Genomic DNA, 17282 nt, shown 5'->3' on the forward strand with positions numbered 1-17282 from the left:
AACACAGTCCTGTCCATTTCATTGGTTCAAAATTACTTAATTAGCATCCATTGCTGCCCACTTTCTCTGCACATTCGTCATGAGCTAATATCAGATGATTCCTGTTTCCGACCTTTACAAAAGTCCTGAAGTTCATTCTTGTCTGATATTGCTCATTTTCTACAACTCTATTGTTTCATTTTTACCTACTTTGATCTCTTTGTCTCTGCCATTGCTCTTACACAGGTGCCGATTTGGAAAAACATGTTTTTCAACATTTAGTCAAGCAAAGGTGCTTCAGACAATATTTTATTACAACTCCTATGACCTTTACGCCACACATAGTCCAGAGGTAAGGGATTTCTACCCACACTTGGTTCAGGTTTAGCAAGGATCCACCTATGCAGTCTCACAGTCTAGAAACGTTTCCTTTCCTGCATAATTGCGTACATGCAAGATAACATAAATAACTCAACAGTTACACATTGACATCTTTTCAAGCAAGGTTAACTGTCATGCTTTGCTGAAAGAGTACTATGAAGTTATTCATAAGAACAAGCCATGAAAATACACTATATCCTACAAAATTAGGTAAGAGGATTCTGTCATTTTTTGATGATTTGAGCCCCACCATTGGCCAAAAACTCAGCAATGGCCTTTCCCAGAATGGCCAGCACTGTCTCCTCCATGGAATTAGAACTACAGAGGCACCTGCCCTACATTAGTGAGTCCTTGCTGTCTCCAGTTGTGTTTCCACTTTTTATGCTAGGGAGAGGGAACTGTGTCAGTTTGAATGATGTGGCTGTCAGAGTTGAAAAGCTTGCAGCTATGTAAGTTGCTGTGAGATGTGGGTGTGAGACTTGTAGCAGTGCTAAGTGTGTGAGGGTGAGGTGAAGAATATGAATGTCAGGTATGTGTCCTTATTGATTCAGTTTGTTGGTAGATGACTGGGGGTCTACTGAATTAAGCAGTGTCTGAGGCTAGTGTGCAATTGGTTAAATATGGTATTTAAAGATGCATTCATGGATCTTGACCCTAATATGATGTCATTGAATTTCTTGCAACACTGAATCCAGGTCCTCAGGCTTGACTTCTGGCCCTGACCTCCTGTTGAGCATATATCTGAAGGACCTCATGGCTCTGTGTGGATTCAGGACATCTCTCCTCCTTGGCCTCCAGCACAGCAGCCCATTCTTCAATTTTCCCAGATCAGAGAGACTTGCTGCACATCTTCCAGCACCTCCCACCACAGCGCATCTCCCCATTAAACGGTGCAGGATAGCTTTGAACAATGTTGGCTAGCTTTAACTGGTGCAAGCTACTCAAGATACTCACCCACTGCTAATGTGTCCTGTCAAGCAGAAGCATAGTTAGCGCTGCTTGAACATTGAAATCATTGAAATGAGCATGCTGCATGAAGTTAGCATGCTGCTTACATTGTAATCGCTGGGCACCCTTTCATCCCACATTGCAATCGCCGAGCCCTTTTCTGGGAATTAGTAAATTTAGCTCCTAAAGCCTTCCTAAAAGACAGTATCATAGTTCCTCATAGAGCTGAATTTCACAGGGTTGGGGAGGGGTGGTGGTACATTGCTAACCTCACCCACCATTGCAAGAGGAGGCCAGCAGCCAATAGACCTAAAAAACATAATAACGTGCTGCTGCCAGGTCAAACAGGCTGAGGGGGAGACTTTCACTCTTCAGTGGGGGGATGTCTTGCCCTCAAGAACAATCAAGCTGGCCAGCAGTTCTAGCAGTCCCAGCAGTGCCAGAACTGATCAGTGGGCACTGCTGGAACTGCAAACAGTCCCACAAAGAACTTTGATGGATCCCAGAGCCAGGTAAGACCCAGGGCTTTAGGGTGGAGAGGGATTGGGCAGTCTCGGGAGCTGGGCCAAGGGGTGTGGGGGTGGGTTTTGGAGGCCAAGGCCAAGTGGGAAAGAACAAAGGGGAGCGGTGACATCTTTGGTGAGTTGCTCCTCCCCCTGATGCACAAAGGGCTTGCCCCCCACTCCCTCCCGTGCCCCCATGAATGCTGTGCCCCCCTCTTCCTGCCTTTCCAAAATATTTTTTCAAAAACAGACTCCCAGCTCACGTCTGCCAACTGTTTTATGATATGGGCAGCATGAAATATGGGTCAATTGGCTTAGTAATGAGCTCAACTGTCCATGAATTATTTTATTAAAAATGGCAGGTGGGCTCCCAATTTCAACACTGCCCGCCAACGTATAATGGGGATTGGGTTGGGGGTTGTCAAAAAGACATTGGTCTTTCCACTCCTCATATTTTACATGCCCCTCCCCACTGAAAATACCTGGCGAAGTAAAGGGGAAATGGCGTAAAATCAAGTTCATGACATTTAATGTGGTGTGAGAGAAAATTGATTACTCTATACATTATTAATGTAAACAGAATTGTTGCTTTAAATGAGTACTGTTGAGTAAAATATATGCATTATACAACAAGTAGCGATGCACAATATCGTAGGACTGTTCCCAACTATGACCTAGGCAAAGCTTTCTGGAGGATGTGGTCATCAAGGTTACAGCAACAAGGTTTTTGTGTATTTCTAAGTTAGTTTTTTAAGATGAGGTTCTGCTTTCCATTATCTTTTGGCTACACCACATTTTCCCTGAGAATTAGAGACTACAGGGATGAAGCTTTGCCTGTTAGAAAACCATTATCAGGCGTGATTGTACTAGGCTTCATCACATTGAACAATGAGTCATAATATTGATTGCTTGTTACTGTGGTTTCAAACCCAGGACATAATTTACACTGAATTTAAAGTGTATGGGTAACATTGCCATGCAGTTTTTCCATGATAATACCATTAGAAACAGAATTTTCAAAATTCCAACAATTTACATAATCCCCAAGGACCTTTTAAAGAGTAAATTTTCCTATGAGCCTTCAGAAGCTTCATTATCTGTGCCAATATGTTGGGGTAAAGTAATGAAAAGCTTGAGATTTGCAAAAGACCTGCTGTGAAGTGCATTTGTTTCCCAACATTCTTTTTCAGTTGATAAGACTATACAAGTACTCGCATTCGCAATCTATCTTCATGTCACATTCCACATGGAATTTCTTTCCTAGACCTTCAAGACTTCGGAATTACTTTACTACTGCTACTGGTTTATCTCAGAGTATTTCTTGTTCTTTTCAGCTTAGCTGAACACTCATGCCTTGTAGTATGGACAATGGCTTTTCACCATGGTCTGTGAATAAAAACAAATTTAAAATTATTTTGTGTTTGCTGAGGCTAAAAACAATAGAAATCCAGAGTAAAAATAGTTAAATTAAGAAAGGGATAACAAAAATAAGCTTAAGAGATTAAGCAGCAATATAAAGGTCAAGAATTAATTGCTGGATTTTATGAAGGCATTTTCCCATACATATTCATCCAAACTCTTTTGCCATTTCCATTCTCCCAGTTACTCATTTTGATTGAACTCAGACCTTTTGAAAACCAGTGGTGCAAGACTGGCTGAGAGTGTGCAATATCATCTTGGAGGTGATTAAATGCTTGGTCAGCATTATTTTGCTCTTTGCTCAGCCATACAAAGGTCAAAACAATATTATTGAGTGGTAGTCCTTCTGGTTCATGACTCGGTGCTTCATAGCATTTAACCAAACCACATGTAAAAGCAAAGAAGAGATGATGGAGGTCTGATGTTGGAAGTTGGCTTGACTTAATACCAACTAGTGTGTCATGTTGGGATAATGTTTACAACAATTGCCACATCTCAGTTATAGAACTGATTTCACACATTTTAAAAGAATATTTTTAAAAAGAAATATAACTAACTTGCTGGAGCTTTTGAAGAAGTAACAGAGAGGTTTGATGAGGGCAATGCTGTTGATGTTGTGTACATGGACTTCCAAAAGGCGTTTGATACAGTGCCACACAACAGACTTGTGAGCAAAGTTATAGCTCATGGAACAAAAGGGACAGTAACAACGTGGATATGGAATTGACTGAGCAACATGAAAAGGAGAGTAGTGGTTAATGGATGTTTTTCATGCTGGAGGAAGGTTTCTAGTGGGATTCCGCAGGGGTCAGTGTTGGACTCTTGCTTTTCCTGATATGTATTAACGACCTAGACCTTGGTGTTCAGGGCACAATTTCAAAGTTTGCAAAACTTAGAAGCATTGTGAACTGTGAGGAGGATAATGTAGAAGCTCAAATGTTCAGACAAGTTGGCAGAATGGGCGGACAGGTAGCAGATGAAGTTCAATGCAGAGAAATGTGAAGTGGTTTATTTTGGTAGGAAGAACATGGATAGAAAATACAAAATAAAAGGTACAACTCTAAAGTGGATGCAGGAGCAGAGGGGGCTGGGTGTATATGTGCATAAATCATTGAAGGTGGCAGGATGGGTTGAGAGAGAAATTGTTAAAGCATATAGTATCCTAGGCTTTATTAATTGGGGCATAGAGTACAAGAGCAAGGAGGTTATGTTGAATTTGTATAGATCACTAGTTTGACCTCAGCTAGAATATTGTGCCCAGTTCTGGGTGCTGCATTTTAGGATGTGAAGACATTAGAGAGGGTGCAGAAAAGATTCATGTTTTCAGGGATGAGAAACATAAGAAGATAGTTATGAAGGTAGACTGGAGAAGTTTACTATTTTCCTTAGAGAAAAGAAGGTTGGGAGGAGATTTGATAGAGATATGCAAAATCATGAGGGGTCTGAACAGAGTACATAGAGAGGAACTGTTCCCAGTCATGAAAAGATTGAGAGTAAGAGGGCACAGGTTTAAAGTCATTCGTGAAAGAAGCGAAAGTGATATGAGGAAAAGCTTTTTTATGCAATGAGTGGTTAGGGTTTGGAATTCACTGCCTGAGAGTGTGGTGGAGGTAGAGTCAATTGAAGCATTCAAAGGGGTATTAGGCTGTTATCGGAAAAGGAAGAATGTACAGGGTTATGGGGAGAAGGTGGGGGAATGGCACTAGGTGAGTTGCATACTTGGAGAGCTGGTACAGCCATGAAGGGCCAAATGGCCTCCTTCTGCGCCATAACGATTCTGTGATTTTCATCAGGGCATTTTTGTTGAGAAAGTGGAATATCAGGAAAGTCCTGATTTAAACAGACTCATATTGCTTTTCATGCTGTCCATTGATGGTGGAAAAGTGTACTGCACTTATGATTTTTTTTTAGCATTTGAAGCCTTTTGGCTTAGAAGGAGGACTCTCACTTGGGGGATCAGAGAAGACTTATTAAGAAAGAAAAACAAAATGTAACTGGTAAAATTATCAACACCAATGAATTGTGATCTGATATATGTGCAAGATAAGATGCTTGTAAACTTTCATAGGAATTGACTTACTCATTTGAAAAAGTTGTTACGTTATAGGGTAAATATGCTCTGCTCAAAACTGTGCTTCAAGAAGCGCAGATGGGAGATAGGGCAATGACACCGTAGCCTCAATTCTTCAACCTTCGATCACTGTGTGCACACTCTTTACTGGGAGGGCAAGATCATTGAATTTACCATATAAATTCATGGTATATTTTAAACTCAACATTACCTTGTATATCTAGGTTTGATGTATGATTAGGCCAGAAGTCATGATTATAATTTTATTTTAGTCAATCTTCCTTTGGAAGGTCTGCCTGCTCTTTTTCTTTTTCAACCTCCCATTCGGAGTCTAATTTGATGGTTTTCTCTTATTTTCATCCAGTTTGACTAAAATATTACAAGCCTCTTCACTATTACAGACTATTATTTTTTCAAAGATTTAGTTTCCTGGGGCTGCTTCAATATGGGAATAGCCAAAGTACTGTTATTTTTTTTTACCCTAAAACAGTTTCTAAATCATGCATCTAGGTTACACATTTCAAACTGTTCAAAATCAGTATTGGTACTAAAATGATAGGGCTCCTTGATTCAGCCACCCAAATGAATAACAAACTTTGTTGAAATTGTATTTCCTTGCTTATTGTGAATGTTAATATTCTTTCAGAATCTTTTCACATACCTATCAGATTGCTTCAATATATCTCATTGCCAATATGAAACTTGGGTAGACTTTGTATTCCTACCATGGAACATCTGTTCATAATTTGACTAGAGGAACTTGTGTAGATTTGTGCAGTGGGGAATTGGAGATCAAGGCCAATGTTGGGCAATGGTGATTGTCCTCTCTTCAATCTTCCTATAGTTGTTCTAATTTATAATCCTGAATTTAGATCATCACTGGTGACACATTTGTCTTGGGCAAAAATTGAAAATAATGAATCCATTTATCCACTACGTTTGATTTACAAATGTGTAAAACGGCAACTCTGTAGTCATCCAAAGCACGTGAAAAATGCTATAGTTTTCCACTGAAAATTACGCAAATTCATAAAATCACTTTTTGGGGAGAAAGCTTTATTCAATGCTTCAAAACAATTTTTGGTGTCTTAATTTCCATTTACATGATGGGGATGTTACAGTATGAATCAGAGCATTGATTGTGAATAGAACTATTAACATGACCCTTTCCCTCCCTCCAGGTAATGCACAATTTTGAAGCCATCTGAGTAAAGATTTCGTCTTTGAGCTATTTGTAGCAAAATAATAAATGTGAAAATAAATGTGTATTTATGATTTACTACAAATGATAAACAAGAAAAATCTCCTTGCATTCTATTTTACACATCAACTAAACAGTTGGCCAGTAAAGGCTGTTGAATCTGCTGTGTAGGGAATTTAACATGCTCCCTTATATTGCCAGAAGACTTTAGATAAGATCGGTTAAGCTGTCATCTTTGTTTGCAGCCCAGGGTTCACCAATCCAAACCCACCTTCCAAACCTAAGACCACTACCATCTAGAAGGACAAGGGCAGCAGATAGATGGGAACACCACTACCTGGGAGTTCCCCTCCAAGTCACTCACCATCCTGACTTGGAAATATATCACCATTCCTTCACTGTCATTGGATCAAAATCCTTGGACACCCTCCCTAACAGCACTGTGGGTGTACCTACACCACATGGACTGCAGTGGTTCAAGAAGGCAGCTCAACACCACTTTCTCAAGGGCAGCTAGGAGTGGGCAATAAATGCTGGCCCAGCCAGTGAAGCCCACAATCCCGTGAATGAATAACAAAACCCACCAGACAATAACCGAAAGGTCCTAGTAAAATGATAACACCCATTTTTGGCATCTGGTTACAAATATCATCTGATATATATGTGTCATTAATATTAAGAGCAGCAACAGTGATAATGCAATGTCACTTTGCGTTTGCCCTATAGGTGATCCCACACCTATTAACCAAACCAGAGCATACAAATTTTACTTTAACAGCACCATGCAATATTGTTAATTTGACAGGAAAATATCCCATTTGTTATTTATAACACCATGTAGAGGATAACACTGATTTCAGTGACTGCCTCAGCCCTCATTAACATGTTCTGTGCATTGCACCATTTGGGCATGGTGACAGTAAATTCATATTGGGAGAAGATTCAATGCTTGCACCTGAAGTAAACTGCACAAGATCTTTTTCATTCTGTAGAAGTAGAAAATGTTTCCCTGCTTGGGTGCATATTATTCAATATAATTATTTCATACAAGGGGTGTAATTGGATTTTATTTTATCAGTAATCAGATAGGGTAGAAAGAGAAAATAGCTCCTGAGCAAAAAGTGGAATGATTGAACAATACAGGTCTTCACTGTCAGCATGAAGCATTGGAATCCTCAGGTGTCTCTGTGTGACACAACTTTTAAGAGGCCAGAGGACAAAGGCTAAATGGTTCACAGTTGTACCTGGGTTTTCTTGGTCAGCAAGTCTGAAGACTCTGCTGCTTGTTGCTTCTACTATATTATATTTTCAATATCTACTATCCAACACAACTTTATCATGATATTTCAATATCTCAAAAAACTCATAAAGGCATCAAGATAGAGTGGGATAATAGGTAAGTAGACAAAAGACCAAGATTGAGGTCAACAGAAGAGACTTTTGAGAACCATGCACAGTGTAAAACATGTTCCTGATTCATCATGAACCCATTACACACTCCTCTCCTGGCAATTTCACCCCACAAAGCCTGCTCACAGTAAACTGTACAACATGGTACAAAAATTCAGTACGATCTTAACACAAGAGCTAGATTGTTTCCTCTTCCTCCAGAAGCTGTCATATAAATTGTATTGTACACTGTGAATTTACAGTCTATCTGGGGTAAACCTAGGATGGAGCAGAGATTTGTAAAGCCTTCCTTTAAGCAATCTCCTAGTGACAAATAAGGATTTCATTCCCAGATGTTGCAAGAGAAATAAAACGGGTGATTGTGAGTCAACACCTTGCTTTGCATTGCTCCCAGTTTTTCGTTTCTTACATTTATTTTGATGAGGCCCAAGATTCTGAAGCTTCTGGTCAACATAACATAATATCAAAATTATGCCTATTTTAGGACATAATAAAAATTTAGACTGCTATTTATATGCTGGTTTAAACTCAAAAGAAAATTTTTGAAAAGCCTACAGTATTTAATTTTATGGTACTAAACCTTACCTACCACTCCAACCCCCACCAGACACTCACCCTCACCATCCAGGTCTGAGGCTGGGCATCCTGCGATGAGTAACTCACTTCCTGATTCTCCAAAGCTTGTCCACCATCTACAAGGCATGAGTTGGGAATGTGATGGAATGCTCTCCGCTTGCCTGGATGAGTGCAGCTCCAATAACATTCAAGAAGCTTGACACCATCCAAGACAAAGCATCCTGCTTGATTGGCCACAACCACCTTAAACGTTCACTCTATCCACTACTGACGTACCGTGGCAGCAGTGTGTACCACCTATAAGATGCACTGCAGCAACATACCAAGGCTCCTTCAACAGCACCTTCCAAATCCACAACCACTGTCACTGAGAAGTACAAGGGCAGCAGATGCACGAGATCACCTCCATCGCCTGCCCCCCACCCCCTGCCATCTGTATAGTCTTTTCCAGTCACCCCATGCTCCAAAATACCTGCATCCCTTCAATTCTGGCTTCTTGAGTATCCCTGATTGAAATTGATGGCTATGCATTCAGCTGTCCAAAGGCCTTAAACTCTGGAATTCCCTCCTGAAACCAGTCTGTCTCTCTTTCCTCTTTTCAGCTGCTTCTCCTTCTTTGACCTTTTAGTTATCTTCCCTATGTCTCATTCTGTGGCATGGTGTCAAATTTTGTTTGATAGCATTCCTGTGAAGTAACTTGGGACATTTAATACATTAACGGTGCTATATAGATACAAATTGTAGTTGAAAAATGACATATTACACATGTATGTATATATATATATATATAAAAATAGACCCTTGGGTGGGGTATTAGGTAGAGCAGCAACGTTATCATTTCTTTTCTGGGGCCTGACTACACTGATGGCAGTTTTGCATTCTTTCTCTGCTGCCAACAATAGTTATTTGCAAAATGGTTTTAACCAATCTCTTACGTTTGAGCTCCCGCCTTATCACAAATGGCGCTGGGACCCCTGGATCTGGAAGTCCCACCCTCTATCCGGCATCCACCGTTTTTGCCGGGCGGGAGCTAGCGCGGGATGGATTTTGCACATGCGCAGTTCATGGAGGCAGTGGCACATTTGAAAGGGCAGCTGCCTTCAATCAGAAGCAATTTTTGTCACAGAGATTTCCAGAACACGACTCGTGGGCCTTAAAACTTTGAGCAAAAGGTGTAAATTTTATGGAAAGGTCAGGTACCCCTTTGGAGAGGTTAGGTACCCCTTTGGAGAGGTCAGGTACCCCTTTGGAGAGGTCAGATACCCTTTTGGAGAGGTCAGATACCCGTTGGGTGAGGTTAGGTACCCGTTTGTAGAAGTCAAGTATCCTTTTGGAGAGGTTAGGTACCCATTGGAAGAGGTTAGGTACCCGTTGGGAGAGGTCAGGTATCCTTTTGGGGAGGTCATGAATCTTTTTAGAGAAGTCAGATACCCTTTTGGAGAGCTTATAAAGCTTGGCATGTGCCACAGAAGCTCAACTATTTTAAACACAGCTGTATGTGTGGCTGACACCCAAAGGGGTTGGATGTTGGGGCCTGTGGCCTTGGAAGGGCAGATATTTTTGGCCCTCGTAATTCAGGCTTCCAGGTGGGATGAAAGATAGTGTGCCAGATAAGGGGACAAGTGTCCATAGTGGCAAAGAAGCTGCAAAATGGAGATGGCACCGTTGCATATTCATGCAATAGAGGCATGTGAGCGGGAGCAGCGTGTGGCCAGAGGGACAGGACAAGGCCAGAAGCTGGAGGCAGAACAAGGTGCACCCGGCAGGAAGAGGAGGAGGAGGAGTTTAACATGGCTTTTATCCTAAGTTAATGGTATACCAACTGCAGAGGTCATGTCTGGATATGACAGAAAACCAATGCAGATGCAGGCTCAGATTAACCAAGGAATTGTTTACCTAGATATGTGCCATGGTGCAGCAAGATCTGGCACCACACTTTGCAGATTCACATGCCCTGTCATGGCACTTAAGATCACAGTGGCTCTGAATTTTCATGCTGCCAGCTCTTTCCAAGGGTATACTACAATCAGCTGCATACAGGTGCATCAGTGCAGGTGCAGATACCCTCTTTACTTGATTGTGATATATACAAAGTGATAGGTTGAGGAAGCTCAGTCATTGAATATGTTTACAGATTGACAGGTTTCTAAATACCGATGATGTAAAGGGATAGGGGGATAGAGTGGGAAAAAGGCATTGAAGTGGATGACCAGCCATGATCATATTGAATAGCGGAGCAGGCTCAATGGGCTGAATGGCCTACTCGTGTTCCTATATGAAATGAAACCACAGTGAGCCCATCTGTGATCATGGCAATACAGTCCCCTATCCTCATGAATGCTCCTACATAGTGCCCTCAGTGTTGCCTCAGAGGAGGTGGAGGCAGGCTGCTCAATTCTTGTGCTATGTGGCATTTCAGCAGAGGCAGCTATTGTCACTGGGGCAAGTAGAGCAGACGAAGGCTCTGGTGGAGAGACTGGAGAGTTAAAAGAAGATGTGGGTGCTGAGGTGCTCTCAGACCTTTCACCCTCCTCATTAACCTCCACAGTCCTAGGTTGGCCTTCAGGTGGGTTAGCAGGGCTGGCTGCTCGGGCGCAGCAGTCATCCATTCCAGCAACCATTGTGCCACTAGTGTGAAAGTCCAGCTAAGGGAACACAGAACTTTGTGTATTCCATGGATGTTGGCACTCATACTCTGAGCAGACTGATCCAGGCTACTGAGTGAGCCTTATACCTTTTGCAGGAAGTCATGCTGCTCTTGGATCCACTCCGAGTAATGCTGCATGTGTTTCTCCATGAGATTGGCCATTGTCTTATGGGTGGAGGTCATGCAGTTGAGCCCTTGAGACAAGGTTAGAGTTCATCACCACTATGGACTCCTGCACTCAGATTCCAGGAGATCGTTTTGCCTCAGGGAACTCCGCCAAATGTCCACACATTTGCTGTTGATGCTGCAAGTACTGTACCGCATAGGTGACTTCTGACTTCCATTCCCACTGGAACATCATCATGACTTTCTTCCCTCCTCTGAGAGGGAATATGCACAGATGTTCAATCTGACTCTGACTCAGACACCTTCTCCTGCATTCTGGGGCAGTGTCCTTCACCATATGCCACTAACTCTACATATGCGCTACATCGCTATGATGTGCTGGTGTTCATGTTGGCGGAGTGTGGGCTAGTCAGATGTGACATTGCCTCCTCAGACATCTCTTCCTTCTCATGATGCTTGAAGGATGAGGTAGCCCATGAAGGGTGAGCAAGTGGCTTTGGGACCTTTGTAAGACCCAAATGTTTTACATTATAGCCCAGACTTTACTGTTGGCAACAAATACGTATATACACTTAGTGGTTTTGAATGAAAATTGTCTGCCTTTTATTTTAATGGAAGTATAAAAGCCATTTCAAATAAATGAAGTTCTGCCAATAGTTTAATAACAGAGAGGGAGGAATGTTCTACAACGACAAAAGGGGTCATTTTAATTTGACTATAGTGTAAATTGGTGATTTTGGATCAGCTGCCTGTTATACAGGTGGTCCAATTTTCCCATCTGCTAACTTCAGATAGGATGTACAAACAGTGGCCAATCCAATATCACCCCTTTAACATGCTCAACAGAAGTTAAAATCAATATATTCAAGGATGCAGAACATTGGACTTTTGTTGCATAATTTTGGTTGTGTTTTCAATTATAAATGAAGGTCAGCACTTTACTCCAACCACCATTTACTATGTTCAGAGTTTTAACTGCTTTTGTTAGAGATTCCACATAGGTCCTCAGAAGAGTGTACTAAACCCACCATGGAAACCTGCTTCATACTATTTTAGAAAACTCATTGGAAATTGGCAAGTCATGGAGGACTAATGAACCATTGATGATTGTTTCATTAGATAATGGTACTGTTGTTTTCGGAGACTTTTAAATGTTAAGAAAACTGAGAAGAAGAATTTAAAGGGACCATGGGGAATAAACCTGTCTTAGGCATTGTGCAAAGTGGATGCTAGTGAATTGGTGGTCCACTCTGCATTCTGTCTAATGGAAAAGAAAATTGGATGGAGTGCAAAGCAGGATGATATTCGCTATCAATAATAAAAACAAAAAAACTGCGGATGCTGGAAATCCAAAACAAAAACAGAATTACCTGGCAAAACTCAGCAGGTCTGGCAGCATCGGCGGAGAAGAAAAGAGTTGACGTTTCGAGTCCTCATGACCCTTCGACAGAACAGTTCTGTCGAAGGGTCATGAGGACTCGAAACGTCAACTCTTTTCTTCTCCGCCGATGCTGCCAGACCTGCTGAGTTTTTCCAGGTAATTCTGTTTTTGTTTTGATATTCGCTATTACTTGCCTTGCTGTATGGCCCAAGACAAATTCAAACCCCAAATGTACTGAAGAAGGGTCATACGGACTTGAAACATTAACTTTGTTTTTCTCTCTTGACAGATGCTGTCAGACCGAATGGGCAGAATTTAGGAGGGGATGTTTAGGACCGGGCACGTGGAGGCGCGCCTCCAATCGGCACCCCCGATTGGGGGCGCACCGCCATTTTACGTGGGTGAGCCAATTAAGGCTCGCCCAGCGTGATGTCAGCAAGGAAGCGCTATGCGCTCCCTGTGCGGGTGGGGGGAATTCCCTGAGCTGGGAATGCGCTCTTTCACGCATCCGTGCGAAAGAGTGCACTGATCTCCCTGGGGCTAAGTGGTGCCTCAGGGAGATCGACTCCTGTGTGAAAAAATTTTAAAAACAGAACAGTGAAATTCCCCTGACATGTCCCCTCATGTGACACTGTCACATGAGTTAGGACATGTCCATCACTTTCATTGACACTTTTATTAAAAATTTAAAGACCTACATGAAACCTCATCCCGCCCATGGATGAGGTTTCACGCTTTTTCTGAAGCCCGCCAGGGCTCCCAGCCTGCCCACCAACCTTAAGGTTGGATGGGCAGGTCCATTAAACACTTTAACTACTTTTTCAATGCCCTCAATTGGCCATTGACAGTCCAGTGGGCGCACAACTGATTCTGCTGAACCCCTGCCGACCTGAAAATTGAAATAAGGTGGGAATTCCGCCCGACGTCATCCCATGTCATTTTACACGTTGGCGAGTGGGCCCCGCCTCCTGTTCGCCAACCTGTAAACCCTGGCCGATGAGTTTTTCCCGCATTTTCTGTTTTTGTTTCAGATTTCCAGCATCCGCAGTGTTTTGCTTTTACCCAAATGTACTGCCACTTTTTACACATTAAACAACCTGAGAAATATTTTGGGATTATAAAGAAATCTGTTGCATACTCTTTTTGCTGAGAATTGTTTTGAGGCATTGACTGAAAATTAAAGCTAAAAGCCTTAGTTTGCCTTGAATTAGTGGAGTTCAGGTAAGACAGTTGTAGAAAGCGGAAGAAACCTTGATGTTTTGATACAGAAATGGGCCACGTCATGATTGACTCTTTGGCTAAAAGACATATGCAATGCTTTCATCAGTTAGGTGGAGAGCAATTATTTTTAGTTACACTGCTGCTTTAGAGTAATAAATATAACAGATTTATTTGGAAAATAGAAGCACATGGGATTTTAAAGGGACAATGGGTCAGTAAACAAAGATCATAGACTTAAAATAATTGGCAAAAGAACTAGAGGGAAGATGCAGAGAATATTTTTCATATAGTTATTAAGAACTATAATTTACTACCTGAAAGGGGGGTGGAATCTAATTCCATAGGACCTTTCAGCAGGCTTTTAGACATGTACGTGAAGAAGACTAATTTACAGGGCCATAGGGAAAAAGCTGCATTATAGGATTAAATTTGGATAGCTCTTTCAAAGACACGATGAGCTGAGTGGCTTCTTCCTGAATTGTAAGGCTCTATGGGCCGGATTTTGCCCTTGGCGGGGATGCTTGGCGGGGGTGGTCGGGAAGTCGACCGCTGCCCACGATCAGCTCCACACCGCGATGTCACGCAGCCGGGCCAATTAAGGCCCACCCAGCGTGGATCACGAGTGGCAGTGTTGAGTGCTGCCTGTGCGGGCGGGGGGAGGAGGGTGAGCTGGCATGCGCGAGAAAGAGCGCTTCAATCTCCCTGAGGTATGGAGCTGCCGCAGGGTGATTGAAGCGCTGCGTAAAAAAAATGGAGAGAATAAAAATTTAATAATACATGTTCCCTCATGTGACTCTGTCCCACATGAGCTGGGACATGTTTTTAATTCAAAACTGAAGTCTTTATTTAATGTTTATTTGCTTTAGGAAATCTCATCCCGCTTGTGGATGAGGTTTCCTAAAAAATGTAAAGGCTGCTTGGCCTTTTCGCCTGCCGCCAACTGTTAGGTTGGATGGCAGCGTAAATGTGAATTTAATTAGATTGTTAATGGCCTTAACAGGCCTTTTAATTATTGGTGGGCGCTCAGCCGACTCTGGCGCATGCCTGCCGATCAAAATATCGCGAGACTGTGCAATGATGTTGGGACGCACGCCCGATGTCTTTGCGCGTCATTCTACGCTCGGGGTGTGTTGGGTGCACGCCCTCACGCCGAGTGTAATATTCTGCCCATGATTCTAAATATACACTTTTATGGTTTTACAGTGGTAATGTTGAATGTTCATGACTTATAGTAGCCAGAAAAATAATATAGCATCTTACAAATTACATTCAGGTTGTTTGAAAAGTTCAAAAAGAAAACAAACTTTAAGTTTGAAACTAAATTCTTGAATCTACCCAATGCTGTACTCACTAAGTGAGTGGCTCTGGGCTATTTATATACAGGGCATCACCACTGAGCCAGGTCCTTTCTCATGCAATGTTTGTATAAGTTTCCAGTAGGGGTTCCTTGTTTGAAAACCAGTGGTGGGAGTACTGGCCCATTTTATTCTTAACTCAAGGACATTGTGCAATTTCTCTACTACAGTCCTGGTTGAAAGCAGTTCAGTCAGCACAAACTAGAAATCTAACTTAAGATCTTCATTGTCAGCATGGTTCACCTCACTGAATAAATGAACAACACGGGGAAAATGCGGGAAATATGTGCCATTCCACTTCCAGCATTCATTTTTGTTGCAGCTCCCTCGATAAACTTGTTAACCCATTGGGGAAATAACTAGTGCTCCTCTTGTTAAGAAAAAATAGATACAATGTAGAATTGTCATTCTCATTGCTGTGCATTAGGATTTCACTGCCAGTCCATAATGGTTTTTTTAAATGAGTGTACTTCAAAAACTAGATTCACATTCCAGTCCTCCATGGGGGTTAGAATTGCAGGTTTCCTCTCCCCCTTCAGTTTGTTCCTGCTGCCTCTGGTTGTGTGCCAGCTTCTCCTATAGAGGGAAATGTATCAGTCACCATTGTACAATATGTTTAGTTGATGTGGCCAACATTTTTAAATAGCTGGCAATGTGTGCAAAATGTGAGGATTGCAGCAGTGCTAAGTGTGTGAGGAAGAGGTGAAGCATATGAGTATTAGGTATGAGTCCTAATAGAGATTGTTGGTGTTGTGTGGGCTAGTCAGATGTGACGCTGCCTCCTCAGACATCTTTTCCTCCTCCTGATGCCTGAAGGATGAGGTAGCCCATGGAGGGTGAGCAAGAAGGATGGTTCCCAAATTTGCTGATGACACAAAGATATTTAGGAAAGTAACTTGTGAAGAGGACATAAGGAGGCTACAAAAAGATATACATAGGTTAAATGAGTGGGCAAAGATCTGGCAAATGGATTATAATGTGGGAAAATGTGAAATTGTCCATTTTGGCAGGAAGAATAAAAGAGAAGCATATTTTCTAAATGGTGTGAGATTGTAGAGCTCTGAAATGCAGAGGGATCTGAGTGTCTTAGTGCATGAATCACAAAAAGCTAGTATGCAGGTACAGCAAATAAGTAGGAAAGCTAATAGAATGTCATCATTTATTGTGAGGAGAATCGATTACAAAAGTAGAGAGGTTATGCTTCAGCTGTTCAGGGCATTGGTGAGACCACATCTGGAGGACTGGTACCTTATTTAAGTACCTTATTTAAGGAAGGATGTAAATGCATTGGAAGCAGTTCAGAGAAGTTTACCAGACTAATACCTGGAATGGGCAGGTTGTCTTATGAGGAAAGGTTGGACAGGCTGGGCTTGTATTCACTGGAGTTTAGAAGAATAATTGGTGATTTGATTGAAACGTTTAAAAGATCCTGAAGGGTCGTGACAGTGTGGATGTGGAGAGGATGTTTTCTCTTGTGGGAGAATCTAGAACTAGGGGTCGCTGTTTAAAAATAAGGAGTCGCTCATTTAAAATGGAGATGAGGTGGAATTTTTTCTCTCAGAGGGTCGTGAGTCTTTGGAACTCTCTTCTTCAAAAGGCCCTGGAGGCAGAGTCTTTGAATATTTTTAAGGCAGAGGTGGATAGATTCTTGATTAACAAGAGGTTATCAGGGATGCTGATTTGAAGTTACTATCAGGTCAGCCATGATCTTATTAAATGGCAGAACAGGCTCAAGGGGCCAAATGGCCTACTCCTGCTCCTTGTTCATATATTAGGTGTGTGATGGAGATACGGTGAATTGAACAGTGTTTGAGACTAGTCCTGTGGTTGCTAGGAAAAGACCTTTGAAGAGGCATTCAATGACCACATAAAATGTATACTTTCAGGCCAGATCTTAGTGATTTCCCAGCTTATCCTAAACTCCCATCCCCTGAGTTTACTTAATAAGTAGTAGTTGCCAAACCTTTTGGAAGTTTGAGTACATCACAGGGTTCACCACAGTTCACTTGTGACCTTGTCAAACAATTTAACTTGGCTGGTTAGGCAACAGCTTCTCCTCCTGAA

General features: G+C 42.0%; 1 protein-coding gene across 1 annotated transcript in view; it reads left to right on the top strand.

Annotated features, from left to right (window-relative positions):
• Positions 1-17282, top strand: part of pik3r3b (phosphoinositide-3-kinase, regulatory subunit 3b (gamma)) — a 610777-nt gene that overhangs the window by 19949 nt on the left and 573546 nt on the right. The window lies entirely within an intron of this gene.

This window comes from Carcharodon carcharias, chromosome 16, assembly GCF_017639515.1.
Source record: "Carcharodon carcharias isolate sCarCar2 chromosome 16, sCarCar2.pri, whole genome shotgun sequence".
Lineage (NCBI taxonomy): Eukaryota > Metazoa > Chordata > Chondrichthyes > Lamniformes > Lamnidae > Carcharodon > Carcharodon carcharias.